Source organism: Cherax quadricarinatus, chromosome 5, assembly GCF_038502225.1.
Source record: "Cherax quadricarinatus isolate ZL_2023a chromosome 5, ASM3850222v1, whole genome shotgun sequence".
Lineage (NCBI taxonomy): Eukaryota > Metazoa > Arthropoda > Malacostraca > Decapoda > Parastacidae > Cherax > Cherax quadricarinatus.
This window is the reverse complement of record NC_091296.1, coordinates 10,583,659-10,603,469: the sequence shown is the minus strand read 5'-3', so window position 1 is coordinate 10,603,469 and position 19,811 is coordinate 10,583,659. Positions and strand designations below refer to the sequence as shown.

The 19,811-nt window shown below is 51.7% G+C and overlaps 1 protein-coding gene across 4 annotated transcripts in view; it reads right to left on the bottom strand.

Moving 5' to 3' along the window:
- Positions 1–19,811, bottom strand: part of LOC128684844 (phosducin-like protein) — a 372,671-nt gene that overhangs the window by 204,987 nt on the left and 147,873 nt on the right. The window lies entirely within an intron of this gene.

Below are 19,811 nucleotides of genomic sequence, written 5' to 3'. Positions count from 1 at the left end.
TAGTCATGCATATTGAGCTTCACACACTCTAATAAAGGTCAGTGTAAGGTGGAACACTTTAGCAGGACGATGGGACTATCAAGTGTTTCACTCTGGGATGAGCAGCTGCCACACTTTATAAAGGTCTTCTTGCAGCAGGACCGGAGTTACTTAAACAAGGAGTTTCCATTCAGACACTGAGATAAGTGTTAATTTTACAACATTAGCTTGAGACAAGGAATATGTATACCTGGGTAGTGTTGCTAAAACAGAAGATGCGAAAGACTAAGGTACCTCTGGAAATATTCACCCGGACTATCATGAAAACCCGCCTCTGTACAAAGGCGCATACACTGTAGGAATAAACTTAACCTGTAGAGCACATTCTGTTGATGGAGAGGCGCTAAATACGTCACACAACGCCTAGGAAACCTGAGGTAACCAGGTGGGACACCTATATTTACATGAAACAAGAACCTCTGACCTGCATATAGCCACTAATTACCCTTGAAGGATGGCGCCTGACTAACCTAAACATTACGTAGCCATCTAAGGAGGTTCAGACACTGAGTTTCTCCTGCTATAACAAAAATAAGAAAAACTAAATATCACCCTCAAGCTAAACTTTATTTTTTCACAAAACTTCCTCTAGACAGTTGAGCTGTGAGTCTGCTTCAATTACCTCTCCTTCTGGGACTCGTGTATTAACCTCTGCACGGCAGTGTGCTCACACAGACTGCACATACATGCACTCACATTGTGAACACGACTTTCTAGTACACACTCTTTTGACTCACCTAATTTCTTGCACCTGATTCATTGTTTGGGTACATACGTATTCGGGCTGGTTAACCGGGTTTAAATAATATCGACTACACGCTCTTTATTAAGGCTACATGTAACCTGCTTTTTTTTATTATTGTACACAAATCAGTTTTACGGGTTAAGAGCTGCTATCTAACCTCAACCCATTTCAAAGCCCAGTCCTGTACTACCACCTCCCCCAGGATGCGACCCACACCAGTCGACTGACACCCAGGTACTTACTGCTAGGTGAAAAGGGACAGCAGGTGTAAGGAAACACGACCAACGTTTCTACCCGTACCGGGGATCAAACCACAGACACTAAGTGCGCTAGCAACTGGATCTGGTAACCTTCGAGACCCACAAATTACTAAGTCTACCCAGGAGGTTTCCCCAAAAAGTGACTACTATTAGCGACATTCGAGCTTTCTTAAATCTTTTATGTATTACACGTACTGAACATGTGTGTTTCCTTGTGGGTGTACGTACTTTATTAAGCCCATCAAACGCGACTGTCACTTCGGAAATCCAGCGATGATTCACTTTATGCTGAGAGAAACAATGATGATAAGACACATGTGCAGCAGTTAGGTATCTTTATTCCTAAACGTTTCGCCTACATAGTAGGCTTCTTCGGTCGAGTACAGAGGAAGCAGCAGAAGCAGTAGAGATGTGAACATGATGTAATCAGTCCATCACCCTTGAGATGTTGTTTTGAGGTGGTCAGTCCCTCAGCCTGGAGTTGATGTGTTCGGTCTATCAGTCTTGACGGATCGTTTCCCACCGAGACAGGGTCAACCGAGAAAGAAAAAGCACTTTCATCATCATTCACTCCATCGCTGTCTTGCCAGAGGTACACCTACACTACACTTAAAAAATAAAACATATCAACACCCGTCCAAAAGAGCGCAGGCAGTGTATTATCCACCTCCAGGACTCAAGTCCAGCTAACCGGTTTAACTGAATCCCTTCATAAATGTTACCTTGCTCACACTAACAGCACGTCAAGCCCTATAAAGCACTTGTCTCCATTCACTCCTGTCTAACACGCTCACGCATGCTTGCTGGAAGTCCACTCCCCTCGCAAATAAAACCTCTTTTACCCCTTCGCTCCAACCTTTCCTAGGCCGATCCCTACCCCATCTTCCTTCCACTACAGATTTATATGCCTTTCAAGTCGTTCTATTTTGTTTCATCCTGTCTAAATGTCCAAACCACCTCAACAAACTCAGCTCTCTGGATAATAATAATTTTAGTAACCCTGCACCTCCTTCTACTTTCCAAGGTACGGATTCTCTGCATTATATTCACACCACACATTGCCCTCAGACACGACATCTCAGCTGCCTCCAGCCTTCTCCTTGTTGCAACATTCATCACCCATGCTTTACACACGTATAAGAGCATTGGTATAGCTATACTCTGTTGCACCCTGGGAATACGACACAATGTAATATTTAGATGCGCTCAGAGAAAGTGATTCTCAATATTATATTGCAAAGATCTTCATTAATAGCTAAAATGAAGGTGTTTGGCTTTGCATTATTATCTGTCACTACAGTTACCATGGTACTATAATTATTATTTCTATTATTATTATTAGAACTGTAAATAGGTAGGATCAATTTATTTTATAATGTGAACAACCACGATGGTGGGAAACCATCACGTCACATACTGTTAACTAATTTAAGCTCTAGCTTACGCGGGCTGGGTCACGTGATTCAACCTCATGTCAGGTTAACAGACTCCGGGTCAAGCAGTCTGTGTCCTGGTCCAGCCCTGAGTACACAGAATATATTTCTCCTCTCGTTGTTTGGTTAAGTTTCGAAATTGTTTGAGAATCAGAGTTCCAGGTGACTCTAAGTTTACTCGGTATATTGTTGGAAAACTGAATTATTCCAAGTCTCGTTCAGTTGTGCAGTCTTTGGACGTGTATGTCATTCAGACATTGGTCGTTTGTCTATTTTCCTATATTATAGGAGATAAATCTTCTCGTTGTGCATAACTACGTTTAGACGTAGTTGGCAGTATTAGTGTCTAGCCACTATTTGAGGTTAATGGCTGGGGTTGTCACTAGTAACTCTCTCTGTCTCCCAGTACAGCATCAAGGGCAGATCTATTAAATGATCTTGTATGTGCAAAACATAGCTCTGCACGCCCCTTCCCCCTCCGTCCCCCCTTATCCCCACACCTGCCTATTTTTACAAGCAAAACAGGGTCCCTGTAGTCGAAGGTCAGGGTCAGGGCTTGAGTAAAATGGAAATTGTCTTCTTCGTAGTTCATTAGAAAAACGACTTAAAATGTAATTAATATACTTTTTTCGTACAACTTGTGTAGCTCCGGATATATTTCGACTTTTTTGGCTGTGACTTAATTGGCGTAATTACGTCGACTTAGTAGTAACTGTTGTTACGGCCCTATCCTGTACATTCTACAAGATTGATGGACTGAACACATCAACTTCAGGCTGAGGGACTGATTATCTCAAACTCCTTCTCTCCTTACACCTTTCTGCTTTGTATTGGACTGATGAAGCCACTGTGTGGCGAAACGTTTCCTGAATAAAGATTCCCATATGCTGCATAAGTGTCTCACTCTTCAACTTGTCATTTTTTCAAACCATTCATCACGTTCATATAAGTATGCAAGATGCAGAACCCCCAGAGGGGAGAGTTGAATGATAACTCTAGGCCTCTCGAGTTGCTATCAACACATCATTAGGAGCTTCCAATGTTGAACAAATGAGTAAGCGATCTCATATCTGAGATCGGTTACTCATTTCTGTAACATTCAGGACCGGGTTTGTGGGAGCCCTGGGGCACCGCATCTTGTGGGGGCCCTGGGACGCCGCATCTTGTGGGGGCCCTGGGACGCCGCATCTTGTGGGAGCCCTGGGGCACCGCATCTTGTGGGGGCCCTGGGGCACCGCATCTTGTGGGGGCCCTGGGACGCCGCATCTTGTGGGGGCCCTGGGGCGCCGCATCTTGTGGGGGCATTGGGACGCCGCATCTTATGGGGGCCCTGGGACGCCGCATCTTGTGGGGGCCCTGGGGCGCCGCATCTTGTGGGGGCATTGGGACGCCGCATCTTATGGGGGCCCTGGGACACCGCATCTTGTGAGGGCCCTGGGACGCCGCATCTTGTGGGGGCCCTGGGGCGCCGCATCTTGTGGGGACCCTGGGACGCCGCATCTTGTGGGGGCCCTGGGGCGCCGTATCTTGTGGGGGCATTGGGACGCCGCATCTTATGGGGGCCCTGGGACGCCGCATCTTGTGGGGGCCCTGGGGAGCCTCATCTTGTGAGGGCCCTGCGACGCCGCATCTTGTGGGGGCCCTGGGGAGCCGCATCTTGTGGGGGCCCTGGGACGCCGCATCTTGTGGGGACCCTGGGGTGCCGCATCTTGTTGGGGTCCTGGGGCGCCGCATCTTGTGGGGACCCTGGGGCGCCGCATCTTGTTGGGGTCCTGGGGCGCCGCATCTTGTGGGGGCCCTGGGGCGCCGCATCTTGTGAGGGCCCTGGGGTGCCGAATCTTGTGGGGGCCCTGGGACGCCGCATCTTGTTGGGGTCCTGGGGCGCCGCATCTTGCGGGGACCCTGGGGCGCCGCATCTTGTGGGGGCCCTGGGACGCCGCATCTTGTTGGGGTCCTGGGAAGCCGCATCTTGTGGGGGTCCTGGGGCGCCGCATCTTGTGAGGGCCCTGGGGCGCCGCATCTTGTGGGGGGCCCTGTGGCGCCGCATCTTGCGGGGACCCTGGGACGCCGCATCTTGTGGGGGCCCTGGGACGCCGCATCTTGTGGGGGCCCTGGGACGCCGCATCTTGTGGGGGCCCTGGGACGCCGCATCTTGTGGGGGCCCTGGGACACCGCATCTTGTGGGGGCCCTGGGGCGCCGCACCTTGTTGGGGTCCTGGGGCGCCGCATCTTGTGGGGAACCTGGGGCGCCGCATCTTGTGAGGGCCCTGGGACGCCGCATCTTGTGGGGGCCCTGGGACGCCGCATCTTGTGGGGGCCCTGGGACGCCGAATCTTGTGGGGACCCTGGGGCGCCGCATCTTGTGGGGGCCCTGGGAAGCCGCATCTTGTGGGGGCCCTGGGTTGCCGCATCTTGTGGGGGCCCTGGGAAGCCGCATCTTGTGGGGGCCCTGGGTTGCCGCATCTTGTGGGGGCCCTGGGAAGCCGCATCTTGTGGGGGCCCTGGGTTGCCACATCTTGTGGGGGCCCTGGGAAGCCGCATCTTGTGGGGGCCCTGGGTTGCCGCATCTTGTGGGGGCCCTGGGACGCCACATCTTGTGGGGGCCCTGGGACGCCACATCTTGTGGGGGCCCTGAGGCGTAACATCTTGTGGGGGCCCTGAGGCGCCACATCTTGTGGGGGGCCCTGAGGCGCCACATCTTAAGGGGGGTCCCCATATTCAATGGGAATTTACGTAACCTTCCACACCATGATACCACACCTATGATACCACACCCATGATACCACACTCATGATACCACACCATGATACCACACCCATGATACCATACCATGATATCACACCATGATACCACACCATGATACCACACCATGATACCACACCCATGATACCACACCCATGATACCACACTCATGATACCACACCATGATACCACACCCATGATACCACACCATGATATCACACCATGATACCACACCATGATACCACACCCATGATACCACACCCATGATACCACACCCATGATACCACACCCATGATACCGCACCCATGATACAACACCCATGATATCGCACCCATGATATCGCACCCATGATACCACACCCATGATACCACACCTATGATACCACACCCATGATACCACACCCATGATACCACACCTATGATACCACACCCATGATACTGCACCCATGATACTGCACCCATGATACCACACCATGATACCACACCCATGATAACACACCCAGGATACCACACCATGATACCACACCCATGATACCATACCCATGATACCACACCCATGATACCGCACCCATGATACAACACCCATGATACAACACCCATGATACCACACCCATGATATCGCACCCATGATACCACACCCATGATACCACACCATGATACCATACCCATGATACTGCACCCATGATACAACACCCATGATACCACATCATGATACTGCACCCATGATACCACACCCATGATACCACACCCATGATACCACACCCATGATACCACACCCATGACACCACACCCATGATACCACACCCATGATACTGCACCCATGATACAACACCCATGATACCACACCCATGATACCACACCCATGATACCACACCATGATACCACACCCATGATACCACACCCATGATACCATACCCATGATACCACACCCATGATACCACACCATGATACCACACCCATGATACCCCACCCATGATACCACACCCATGTTACCACACCCATGATACCATACCATGATACCACACCATGATACCACACCCATGATACCACACCATGATACCCCACCCATGATACCACACCCATGATACCATACCCATGATACCATACCATGATACCACTTCATGATACCGCACCCATGATACCACACTCATGAAACGACCTTCAACACTCATTATTGTCAGCCAGGAGAGACGACCTTCAACACTCATTATTGCCAGCCAGGAGAGACGACCTTGAACACTCATTATTGCCAGCCAGGAGAGACGTCCTTCAACACTCATTATTGCCAGCCAGAAGAGACGACCTTCAACACTCATTATTGCCAGCCAGGAGAGACGTCCTTCAACACTCATTATTGCCAGCCAGAAGAGACGACCTTCAACACTCATTATTGTCAGCCAGAAAAGACGACCTTCAACACTCATTATTGCCAGCCAGGAGAGACGACCTTCAACACTCATTATTGTCAGCCAGAAGAGACGACCTTCAACACTCATTATTGCCAGCCAGGAGAGACGACCTTCAACACTCATTATTGTCAGCCAGGAGAGACGACCTTCAACACTCATTATTGCCAGCCAGGAGAGACGACCTTCAACACTCATTATTGCCAGCCAGAAGAGACGACCTTCAACACTCATTATTGTCAGCCAGAAAAGACGACCTTCAACACTCATTATTGCCAGCCAGGAGAGACGACCTTCAACACTCATTATTGTCAGCCAGAAGAGACGACCTTCAACACTCATTATTGCCAGCCAGGAGAGACGACCTTCAACACTCATTATTGTCAGCCAGGAGAGACGACCTTCAACACTCATTATTGCCAGCCAGGAGAGACGACCTTCAACACTCATTATTGCCAGCCAGGAGAGACGACCTTCAACACTCATTATTGCCAGCCAGGAGAGACGACCTTCAACACTCATTATTGTCAGCCAGGAGAGACGACCTTCAACACTCATTATTGCCAGCCAGGAGAGACGACCTTCAACACTCATTATTGCCAGCCAGAAGAGACGACCTTCAACACTCATTATTGTCAGCCAGAAAAGACGACCTTCAACACTCATTATTGCCAGCCAGGAGAGACGACCTTCAACACTCATTATTGTCAGCCAGAAGAGACGACCTTCAACACTCATTATTGCCAGCCAGGAGAGACGACCTTCAACACTCATTATTGTCAGCCAGGAGAGACGACCTTCAACACTCATTATTGCCAGCCAGGAGAGACGACCTTCAACACTCATTATTGCCAGCCAGAAGAGACGACCTTCAACACTCATTATTGCCAGCCAGAAGAGACGACCTTCAACACTCATTATTGTCAGCCAGAAAAGACGACCTTCAACACTCATTATTGCCAGCCAGGAGAGACGACCTTCAACACTCATTATTGCCAGCCAGGAGAGACGACCTTCAACACTCATTATTGCCAGCCAGGAGAGACGACCTTCAACACTCATTATTGTCAGCCAGGAGAGACGACCTTCAACACTCATTATTGCCAGCCAGGAGAGACGACCTTCAACACTCATTATTGCCAGCCAGGAGAGACGACCTTCAACACTCATTATTGCCAGCCAGAAGAGACGACCTTCAACACTCATTATTGTCAGCCAGAAGAGACGACCTTCAACACTCATTATTGCCAGCCAGGAGAGACGACCTTCAACACTCATTATTGTCAGCCAGAAAAGACGACCTTCAACACTCATTATTGCCAGCCAGAAGAGACGACCTTCAACACTCATTATTGCCAGCCAGAAGAGACGACCTTCAACACTCATTATTGCCAGCCAGAAGAGACGACCTTCAACACTCATTATTGCCAGCCAGGAGAGACGACCTTCAACACTCATTATTGCCAGCCAGGAGAGACGACCTTCAACACTCATTATTGCCAGCCAGAAGAGACGACCTTCAACACTCATTATTGTCAGCCAGGAGAGACGACCTTCAACACTCATTATTGTCAGCCAGGAGAGACGACCTTCAACACTCATTATTGCCAGCCAGGAGAGACGACCTTCAACACTCATTATTGTCAGCCAGAAGAGACGACCTTCAACACTCATTATTGCCAGCCAGGAGAGACGACCTTCAACACTCATTATTGCCAGCCAGGAGAGATGACCTTCAACACTCATTATTGCCAGCCAGGAGAGACGACCTTCAACACTCATTATTGCCAGCCAGGAGAGACGACCTTCAACACTCATTATTGCCAGCCAGGAGAGACGACCTTCAACACTCATTATTGCCAGCCAGGAGAGACGACCTTCAACACTCATTATTGCCAGCCAGGAGAGACGACCTTCAACACTCATTATTGTCAGCCAGGAGAGACGACCTTCAACACTCATTATTGCCAGCCAGAAGAGACGACCTTCAACACTCATTATTGTCAGCCAGGAGAGACGACCTTCAACACTCATTATTGTCAGCCAGGAGAGACGACCTTCAACACTCATTATTGCCAGCCAGGAGAGACGACCTTCAACACTCATTATTGCCAGCCAGAAGAGACGACCTTCAACACTCATTATTGTCAGCCAGGAGAGACGACCTTCAACACTCATTATTGCCAGCCAGGAGAGACGACCTTCAACACTCATTATTGTCAGCCAGGAGAGACGACCTTCAACACTCATTATTGCCAGCCAGAAGAGACGACCTTCAACACTCATTATTGCCAGCCAGGAGAGACGACCTTCAACACTCATTATTGCCAGCCAGGAGAGACGACCTTCAACACTCATTATTGTCAGCCAGGAGAGACGACCTTCAACACTCATTATTGCCAGCCAGGAGAGACGACCTTCAACACTCATTATTGTCAGCCAGAAGAGACGACCTTCAACACTCATTATTGCCAGCCAGGAGAGACGACCTTCAACACTCATTATTGTCAGCCAGAAGAGACGACCTTCAACACTCATTATTGTCAGCCAGGAGAGACGACCTTCAACACTCATTATTGTCAGCCAGAAGAGACGACCTTCAACACTCATTATTGCCAGCCAGGAGAGACGACCTTCAACACTCATTATTGTCAGCCAGAAGAGACGACCTTCAACACTCATTATTGTCAGCCAGGAGAGACGACCTTCAACACTCATTATTGCCAGCCAGAAGAGACGACCTTCAACACTCATTATTGCCAGCCAGAAGAGACGACCTTCAACACTCATTATTGTCAGCCAGAAGAGACGACCTTCAACACTCATTATTGTCAGCCAGGAGAGACGACCTTCAACACTCATTATTGCCAGCCAGAAGAGACGACCTTCAACACTCATTATTGCCAGCCAGAAGAGACGACCTTCAACACTCATTATTGCCAGCCAGGAGAGACGACCTTCAACACTCATTATTGCCAGCCAGAAGAGACGACCTTCAACACTCATTATTGCCAGCCAGGAGAGACGACCTTCAACACTCATTATTGCCAGCCAGGAGAGTCAACTTTGACTCACTGATGTTCTTGATGATTTTCATCTTGGAAAATACTCCTTCACCACTATAATCCTCAACATCAATACTTGGTAAATCCTCAACATCAATACTTGGTAAATCCTCAACATCAATACCTGGTAAATCCTCAACATCAATACCTGGTAAATCCTCAACATCAATACCTGGTAAATCCTCAACATCAATACCTGGTAAATCCTCAACATCAATACCTGGTAAATCCTCAACATCAATACCTGGTAAATCCTCAACATCAATACTTGGTAAATCCTCAACATCAATACTTGATAAATCCTCAACATCAATACCTGGTAAATCCTCGACATCAATACTTGGTAAATCCTCAACATCAATACTTGATAAATCCTCAACATCAATACTTGGTAAATCCTCAACATCAATACCTGGTAAATCCTCAACATCAATACCTGGTAAATCCTCAACATCAATACCTGGTAAATCCTCAACATCAATACTTGGTAAATCCTCAACATCAATACTTGGTAAATCCTCAACATCAATACCTGGTAAATCCTCAACATAATCTCAACATTAAGAAAAGTTGCCTTTAAATCACTTTCAAGCAAAATTTTGTAGAAGGAGAGTTGTTTAGTGTGACTGTCAGTGTTGTGTTGCTTGTGAAGTTTTACAGAGACAATAACATGTAGCAGCTCGTCTTCAAGACTGGGTTCTAGGTCTGTGTTATGGATATTGACAAGATTGTCTGCAGTTTCACTGAGTTCACTAGTATTCATATCTTCTAGATGACTGAGGAATCTACAACACACACATACAGTATGATAAGCAGCTATTCTGTCACTCGAAGATTCAATAAATTGGTTAATATCTGGAATGAAGCATTGTGCACTTTGACCTGGAAGTCTTCTGGTATCTTCTGCTGTACCATAATCTAGTAGGTTAAGACCAACACGATGACCAACTTCTGTATTGTCTTCCAGACAGTCTGATTCCAGCCTCTACATATTCATCGAATGTGTCTGTCTTAAGTGCAATACTGAAAACAATTTTCGGATCTTGTAGAACATGATTTGTTCCACTGAATCTTTCCACAATTCCATTCCAGAATGAAGCATAAGCTGCCGTTTTTAATTTACCAATATTCTCATAGAGACTACTAGCTTCATTTCTGACCACAGTGTTGTTTACCTCATCGGTCAAGATGTCATTATAAGTCTCTCTTATCTTGCTGTAACCTGCACAATGGTTTTTGTTGTATCAGTTCTGGAAAACCAACGAGTTTCACATAGTGATTTAGGCACGTACAGCTGTTTATCTGCTTGGGTTAATTTGTCTTTGAGAGCAGTATAGCGTGATGTAGATGCTGTGAAAAATACAGCTGCTGAACGATATCAAAGTAGCGAAGAGCTGCTGAACATGAATTGTCTGCTGTCTTTCCAATTAAATTAAGAGAATGTCAGCAACATGGCACAAACTCTAACACTGGATTTCTTTCTTTGGTAAGGGCTTGCATTCCTCTGTATTTCCTGCTCATATTTGCAGGATTATCATATGCCTGCGCTCTACAAGCTTTTATATCAATGTTATGACTTTCCAAAAACTCTAGGAGTGTATTGGTCACAGCAGCACCAGTGTGACCGCGATTATAAATGAATGACAGGAACCATTCCCTCCACATAGCGTATAACCAAAGTTAGCTGATCAATGTCAACCTCATCTGGGGTTGAATAATCTCAAACTGAATAATTCTTTGATTTCTTTATTCTTTCTATAATTTCTTTTAACATAAGTTTGCCCATTATTCCAGTGATCTCTTCACATATTGTGGATGAGAGATAACTTGTGTGACCTCGTCCTCTACTCGCATGCATTTTGATCTGAGCTGCAAGAAATGGGTCATATTCCGAAAGGAGTTCCAATATGCCCAGACAATTTCCATTTGTTTGTGATCCAGTTACTTCATCTGTGACTCGGAAAGCTAATCCGCGTTCAGCAATAAATCTGATTGTACTCACAACACGCATGATAAACTTATACCAACAATCCCGTAATTCTGCTTCTTGTTTTGCTAAGTCCTGATCAACTTTGCCATGTATCTTCCCACGTTTTGCAAGAGTGATGATCAATTCTAGATGGAATTTTGATTTTTCATGATCAATTATCCTTTCATTGCTATGTTTCCAGTCATAAAATCTTTCAGTAGACAATTGGTTCTTTTCAGTGCCTGAAGTTATAAGTTTGCAGGGAAGCAGCAGACTTTACCAGTTGTTGGAGAAAAACAGAGCCAGGAACGATTAACTATCTCTTTATCGTTTCTAAGCCTTGATTTATAGTCTCAAGTTTATCCTTGATGTGGTCTTCCTGAACTTCCAGGATATGATCATTTTCATGGTGTCAGCAGCTTCAGGTACAGGTGTACACGAACACATTATGTCAGTAGACCACAAATGTTGTGAAGATGGACTAGGTGTAGCTGAAATTTCTGTTAAAGACTTGTCGAAGCACCTTCTGACTGTGACGTTGATGGTGATGCTTAAGTAGACTGTTGCTGATAGCGAGGTGTTTATTTAGTCTACTTCTGATATGCTTTTATGGCGTATTTTATTACGTGCTTCAGATAGACATTCTTCTTGGTTTGCGGTCCCTGCTCCCTGGTCTGGGGTTCCTGCTCCCTGGTCTGGGGTTCCTGCTCCCTGGTCTGGGGTTCCTGCTCCCTGGTCTGGGGTTCCTGCTCCCTGGTCTGGGGTTCCTGCTCCCTGGTCTGGGGTTCCTGCTCCCTGGTCTGGGGTTCCTGCTCCCTGGTCTGGGGTTCCTGCTCCCTGGTCTGGGGTTCCTGCTCCCTGGTCTGGGGTTCCTGCTCCCTGGTCTGGGGTTCCTGCTCCCTGGTCTTGGGTTCCTGCTCCCTGGTCTGGGGTTCCTGCTCCCTGGTCTGGGGTCCCTGCTCCCTGGACTGGGGTTCCTGCTCCCTGGTCTGGGGTTTCTGCTCCCTGGTCTGGGGTTCCTGCTCCCTGGTCTGGGGTTCCTGCTCCCTGGTCTGGGGTTCCTGCTCCCCGGTCTGGGGTCCCTACTCCCTGGTCTGGGGTTCCTGCTCCCTGGTCTGGGGTTCCTGCTCCCTGGTCTGGGGTTCCTGCTCCCTGGTCTGGGGTTCCTGCTCCCTGGTCTGGGGGTCCTGCTCCCTGGTCTGGGGTTCCTGCTCCCTGGTCTGGGGTTCCTGCTCCCTGGTCTGGGGTCCCTGCTCCCTGGTCTAGGGTTCCTGCTCCCTGGTCTGGGGTTCCTGCTCCCTGGTCTGGGGTTCCTGCTCCCTGGTCTGGGGTTCCTGCTCCCAGGTCTGGGGTTCCTGCGCCCTGGTCTGGGGGTCCTGCTCCCTGGTCTGGGGTTCCTGCTCCCTGGTCTGGGGTCCCTGCTCCCTGGTCTAGGGTTCCTGCTCCCTGGTCTGGGGTTCCTGCTCCCTGGTCTGGGGTTCCTGCTCCCTGGTCTGGGGTTCCTGCTCCCTGGTCTGGGGTTCCTGCTCCCTGGTCTGCGGTCCCTGCTCCCTGGTCTAGGGTTCCTGCTCCCTGGTCTGGGGTTCCTGCTCCCTGGTCTGGGGTTCCTGCTCCCTGGTCTGGGGTTCCTGCTCCCTGGTCTGGGGTTCCTGCTCCCTGGTCTGGAGTTCCTGCTCCCTGGTCTGGGGTTCCTGCTCCCTGGTCTGGGGTTCCTGCTCCCTGGTCTGGGGTTCCTGCTCCCTGGTCTGGGGTCCCTGCTCCCTGGTCTGGGGTCCCTGCTCCCTGGTCTGGGGTCCCTGCTCCCTGGTCGGGGTCCCTGCTCCCTGGTCTGGGGTCCCTGCTCCCTGGTCTGAGGTTCCTGCTCCCTAGTCTGGGGTCCCTGCTCCCTGGTCTGGGGTCCCTGCTCTCCGGTCTGGGGTCCCTGCTCCCTGGTCTGGGGTCCCTGCTCCCTGGTCTGGGGTCCCTGCTCCCTGGTCTGGGGTCCCTGCTCCCTGGTCTGGGGTTCCTGCTCCCCGGTCTGGGGTCCCTACTCCCTGGTCTGGGGTTCCTGCTCCCTGGCGTGGGGTCCCTCTCCCTGCTCTGGGGTCCCTGCTCCCTGGTCTGGGGTTCCTGCTCCCTGGTCTGGGGTTCCTGCTCCCTGGTCTGGGGTTCCTGCTCCCTGGTCTGGGGTTCCTGCTCCCTGGTCTGGGGTCCCTGCTCCCTGGTCTGGGGTTCCTGCTCCCTGGTCTGGGGTTCCTGCTCCCTGGTCTGGGGTTCCTGCTCCCTGGTCTGGGGTTCCTGCTCCCTGGTCTGGGGTTCCTGCTCCCTGGTCTGGGGTTCCTGCTCCCTGGTCTGGGGTTCCTGCTCCCTGGTCTGGGGTTCCTGCTCCCTGGTCTGGGGTCCCTGCTCCCTGGTCTAGGGTTCCTGCTCCCTGGTCTGGGGTTCCTGCTCCCTGGTCTGGGGTTCCTGCTCCCTGGTCTGGGGTTCCTGCTCCCTGGTCTGGGGTTCCTGCTACCTGGTCTGGGGTTCCTGCTCCCTGGTCTGGGGTTCCTGCTCCCTGGTCTGGGGTCCCTGCTCCCTGGTCTAGGGTTCCTGCTCCCTGGTCTGGGGTTCCTGCTCCCTGGTCTGGGGTTCCTGCTCCCTGGTCTGGGGTTCCTGCTCCCTGGTCTGGGGTTCCTGCTCCCTGGTCTGGGGTCCCTGCTCCCTGGTCTAGGGTTCCTGCTCCCTGGTCTGGGGTTCCTGCTCCCTGGTCTGGGGTTCCTGCTCCCTGGTCTGGGGTTCCTGCTCCCTGGTCTGGGGTTCCTGCTCCCTGGTCTGGGGTTCCTGCTCCCTGGTCTGGGGTTCCTGCTCCCTGGTCTGGGGTTCCTGCTCCCTGGTCTGGGGTCCCTGCTCCCTGGTCTGGGGTCCCTGCTCCCTGGTCTGGGGTCCCTGCTCCCTGGTCTGGGGTCCCTGCTCCCTGGTCTGAGGTTCCTGCTCCCTAGTCTGGGGTCCCTGCTCCCTGGTCTGGGGTCCCTGCTCTCCGGTCTGGGGTCCCTGCTCCCTGGTCTGGGGTCCCTGCTCCCTGGTCTGGGGTCCCTGCTTCCTGGTCTGGGGTCCCTGCTCCCTGGTCTGGGGTTCCTGCTCCCCGGTCTGGGGTCCCTACTCCCTGGTCTGGGGTTCCTGCTCCCTGGCGTGGGGTCCCTGCTCCCTGGTCTGGGGTCCCTGCTCCCTGGTCTGGGGTTCCTGCTCCCTGGTCTGGGATCCCTGCTCCCTGGTCTGAGGTTCCTGCTCCCTGGTCTGAGGCTCCTGCTCCCTGGTCTGAGGTTCCTGCTCTCTGGTCTGAGGTTCCTGCTCCCTGGTCTGAGGTTCCTGCTCCCTGGTCTGAGGATCCTGCTCCCTGGTCTGAGGTTCCTGCTCCCTGGTCTGAGGTTCCTGCTCCCTGGTCTGAGGTTCCTGCTCCCTGGTCTGAGGTTCCTGCTCCCTGGTCTGAGGTTCCTGCTCCCTGGTCTGAGGTTCCTGCTCCCTGGTCTGAGGTTCTTGCTCCCTGGTCTGAGGTTCCTGCTCCCTGGTTTGAGGTTCTTGCTCCCTGGTCTGAGGTTCCTGCTCCCTGGTCTGAGGTTCTTGCTCCCTGGTCTGAGGTTCGTGCTCCCTGATCTGAGGTTCCTGCTCCCTGGTCTGAGGTTCTTGCTCCCTGGTCTGAGGTTCTTGCTCCCTGGTCTGAGGTTCCTGCTCCCTGGTCAGAGGTTCCTGCTCCCTGGTCTGAGGTTCCTGCTCCGTGGTCTGAGGTTCCTGCTCCCTGGTCTGAGGTTCCTGCTCCCTGGTCTGAGGTTCCTGCTCCCTGGTCTGAGGTTCCTGCTCCCTGGTCTGAGGTTCCTGCTCCCTGGTCTGAGGTTCTTGCTCCCTGGTCTGAGGTTCCTGCTCCCTGGTCTGAGGTTCTTGCTCCCTGGTCTGAGGTTCCTGCTCCCTGGTCTGAGGTTCTTGCTCCCTGGTCTGAGGTTCCTGCTCCCTGGTCTGAGGTTCCTGCTCCCTGGTCTGAGGTTCTTGCTCCCTGGTCTGAGGTTCCTGCTCCCTGGTCTGAGGTTCCTGCTCCCTGGTCTGAGGTTCCTGCTCCCTGGTCTGAGGTTCCTGCTCCCTGGTCTGAGGTTCCTGCTCCCTGGTCTGAGGTTCCTGCTCCCTGGTCTGAGGTTCCTGCTCCCTGGTCTGAGGTTCTTGCTCCCTGGTCTGAGGTTCCTGCTCCCTGGTCTGAGGTTCCTGCTCCCTGGTCTGAGGTTCTTGCTCCCTGGTCTGAGGTTCCTGCTCCCTGGTCTGAGGTTCCTGCTCCCTGGTCTGAGGTTCCTGCTCCCTGGTCTGAGGTTCTTGCTCCCTGGTCTGAGGTTCCTGCTCCCTGGTCTGAGGTTCTTGCTCCCTGGTCCGAGGTTCCTGCTTCCTGGTCTGAGGTTCTTGCTCCCTTGTCTGAGGTTCCTGCTCCCTGGTCTGAGGTTCCTGCTCCCTGGTCTGAGGTTCCTGCTCCCTGGTCTGAGGTTCCTGCTCCCTGATTTGAGGTTCCTGCTCCCTGGTCTGAGGTTCCTGCTCCCTGGTCTGAGGTTCCTGCTCCCTGGTCTGAGGTTCCTGCTCCCTGGTCTGAGGTTCCTGCTCCCTGGTCTGAGGTTCCTGTTCCCTGGTCTGAGGTTCCTGCTCCCTGGTCTGAGGTTCCTGCTCCCTGGTCTGAGGTTCCTGCTCCCTGGTCTGAGGTTCCTGCTCCCTGGTCTGAGGTTCCTGCTCCCTGGTCTGAGGTTCCTGCTCCCTGGTCTGAGGTTCCTGCTCCCTGGTCTGAGGTTCCTGCTCCCTGGTCTGAGGTTCTTGCTCCCTGGTCTGAGGTTCCTGCTCCCTGGTCTGAGGTTCCTGCTCCCTGGTCTGAGGTTCCTGCTCCCTGGTCTGAGGTTCTTGCTCCCTGGTCTGAGGTTCCTGCTCCCTGGTCTGAGGTTCTTGCTCCCTGGTCTGAGGTTCCTGCTTCCTGGTCTGAGGTTCTTGCTCCCTTGTCTGAGGTTCCTGCTCCCTGGTCTGAGGTTCCTGCTCCCTGGTCTGAGGTTCCTGCTCCCTGGTCTGAGGTTCCTGCTCCCTGGTCTGAGGTTCCTGCTCCCTGGTCTGAGGTTCCTGCTCCCTGGTCTGAGGTTCCTGCTCCCTGGTCTGAGGTTCCTGCTCCCTGGTCTGAGGTTCCTGCTCCCTGGTCTGAGGTTCCTGCTCCCTGATCTGAGGTTCCTGCTCCCTGGTCTGAGGTTCCTGTTCCCTGGTCTGAGGTTCCTGCTCCCTGGTCTGAGGTTCCTGCTCCCTGGTCTGAGGTTCCTGCTCCGTGGTCTGAGGTTCCTGCTCCCTGATCTGAGGTTCCTGCTCCCTGGTCTGAGGTTCCTGTTCCCTGGTCTGGGGTTCCTGCTCCCTGGTCTGAGGTTCCTGCTCCCTGGTCTGAGGTTCCTGCTCCCTGGTCTGAGGTTCCTGCTCCCTGGTCTGAGGTTCCTGCTCCCTGGTCTGAGGTTCCTGCTCCCTGGTCTGAGGTTCCTGCTCCCTGGTCTGAGGTTCCTGCTCCCTGGTCTGAGGTTCCTGCTCCCTGGTCTGAGGTTCCTGCTCCCTGGTCTGAGGTTCCTGCTCCCTGATCTGAGGTTCCTGCTCCCTGGTCTGAGGTTCCTGTTCCCTGGTCTGAGGTTCCTGCTCCCTGGTCTGAGGTTCCTGCTCCCTGGTCTGAGGTTCCTGCTCCGTGGTCTGAGGTTCCTGCTCCCTGATCTGAGGTTCCTGCTCCCTGGTCTGAGGTTCCTGTTCCCTGGTCTGGGGTTCCTGCTCCCTGGTCTGAGGTTCCTGCTCCCTGGTCTGAGGTTCCTGCTCCCTGGTCTGAGGTTCCTGCTCCCTGGTCTGAGGTTCCTGCTCCCTGGTCTGAGGTTCCTGCTCCCTGGTCTGAGGTTCCTGCTCCCTGGTCTGGGGTTCCTGCTCCCTGGTCTGAGGTTCCTGCTCCCTGGTCTGAGGTTCCTGCTCCCTGGTCTGAGGTTCCTGCTCCCTGGTCTGAGGTTCCTGCTCCCTTGTCTGAGGTTCCTGTTCCCTGGTCTGGGGTTCCTGCTCCCTGGTCTGAGGTTCCTGCTCCCTGGTCTGAGGTTCCTGCTCCCTGGTCTGAGGTTCCTGCTCCCTGGTCTGAGGTTCCTGCTCCCTGGTCTGAGGTTCCTGCTCCCTGGTCTGAGGTTCCTGCTCCCTGGTCTGATGTTCCTGTTCCCTGGTCTGGGGTTCCTGCTCCCTGGTCTGAGGTTCCTGCTCCCTGGTCTGAGGTTCCTGCTCCCTGGTCTGAGGTTCCTGCTCCCTGGTCTGAGGTTCCTGCTCCCTGGTCTGAGGTTCCTGTTCCCTGGTCTGAGGTTCCTGCTCCCTGGTCTGAGGTTCCTGCTCCCTGGTCTGAGGTTCCTGCTCCCTGGTCTGAGGTTCCTGCTCCCTGGTCTGAGGTTCCTGCTCCCTGGTCTGAGGTTCCTGCTCCCTGGTCTGAGGTTCCTGCTCCCTGGTCTGAGGTTCCTGCTCCCTGGTGTGAGGTTCCTGCTCCCTGGTCTGGGGTTCCTGCTCCATGGTCTGGGGTTCCTGCTCCCTGGTGTGGGGTTCCTGCTCCCTGGTCTGGGGTTCCTGCTCCCTGGTCTGGGGTTCCTGCTCCCTGGTCTGAGGTTCCTACTCCCTGGTCTGGGGTTCCTGTTCCCTGGTCTGAGGTTCCTGCTCCCTGGTCTGGGGTTCCTGCTCCCTGGTCTGGGGTTCCTGCTCCCTGGTCTGAGGTTCCTACTCCCTGGTCTGAGGTTCCTGTTCCCTGGTCTGAGGTTCCTGCTCCCTGGTCTGAGGTTCCTGCTCCCTGGTCTGAGGTTCCTGCTCCCTGGTCTGAGGTTCCTACTCCCTGGTCTGAGGTTCCTGCTCCCTGGTCTGAGGTTCCTACTCCCTGGTCTGAGGTTCCTGCTCCCTGGTCTGAGGTTCCTACTCCCTGGTCTGAGGTTCCTACTCCCTGGTCTGAGGTTCCTGCTCCCTGGTCTGAGGTTCCTGCTCCCTGGTCTGAGGTTCCTGCTCCCTGGTCTGAGGTTCCTGCTCCCTGGTCTGAGGTTCCTGCTCCTGGATTCTCTCAATAACAACATCAGCTCCGTCAGTTGGGTGTCTTTTATTCTGTTCTGATATAATTAACAGAAACAGTTTTAAGTTATCAATAATTAGTAGGCTGCAGCACACTAATTAAAATACAGTAGGCCTATTCATAATATATACTTCATTTTTTATTAATATTTGTTAAGCAATAGAGAGATGATTGTTGAAGTGAAGATATCTTTAAAAAAATAGATAATGTCTGGACAGGAGAGGGAGGTCAAAAATAAGTCAGAAATCATAGATATCCTTTATGGATGGCTGTTATATTATCCCAAAATTAAGAATTTTGTTTTAAATATATATAACCCACTACTGTTTACAAACCCATCTAGATCTATCTAAAAAAATGTGAACAAGAGTATTTAAGTAACTTTCTTTCTGGCAGAATTGTTAAGTTCTGATCAGTTTTGGCACAAACTCTGGAACTGGTTCTGGAATTAGTTTTGATTGTATATTTTCAGCTTCAAAATGGATTCCAACACTGTTCTGAACCAGTGTTGATAAATAAAGTTGAGAATTTGTGGCGGAACTAGTCCCAGAAACTATCCCAAAACTGCCGAATAATAATTGTCTTGATGACAAGAATGTGTTTGTTTCTTGTCTGATAATTTCACAATTTGTTATTGTGTGTTTTCTCTCATAATAACAATTTTTATTTTATTTTTTTAAATAATATAGTTTTTTTTATATCTCATTTTCTTGGGGCACCTTGTCTGTGAGCCCCCCGGGGCTGTAGCCCCATCAGCCCCCCCTTTAATCCAGCCCTGGCAACACTGCAAGCTCCTGATAATATGCTGGTTACAACACAAAGGGCCTGGAGCTATCATTCAACACCCTCCCCCCCCCAGTGAATGTTTGTCATCGTGAGCGTACTAACATAAAAGGTCACAATGTTGGCAATGTTAATACCACTAATTTATATCCAAATAATGTCTTTTTTTCTGATTTTGATAGTTTCCTGTCAGACAGGAAAAACCAGACAATATATATTATGCAGCGTCGAGAAACACAGGTGATTAATTACACTTGACGAGACAGATATGTGTAAGGTTGATGAGGAGTTGTGAGTGTAG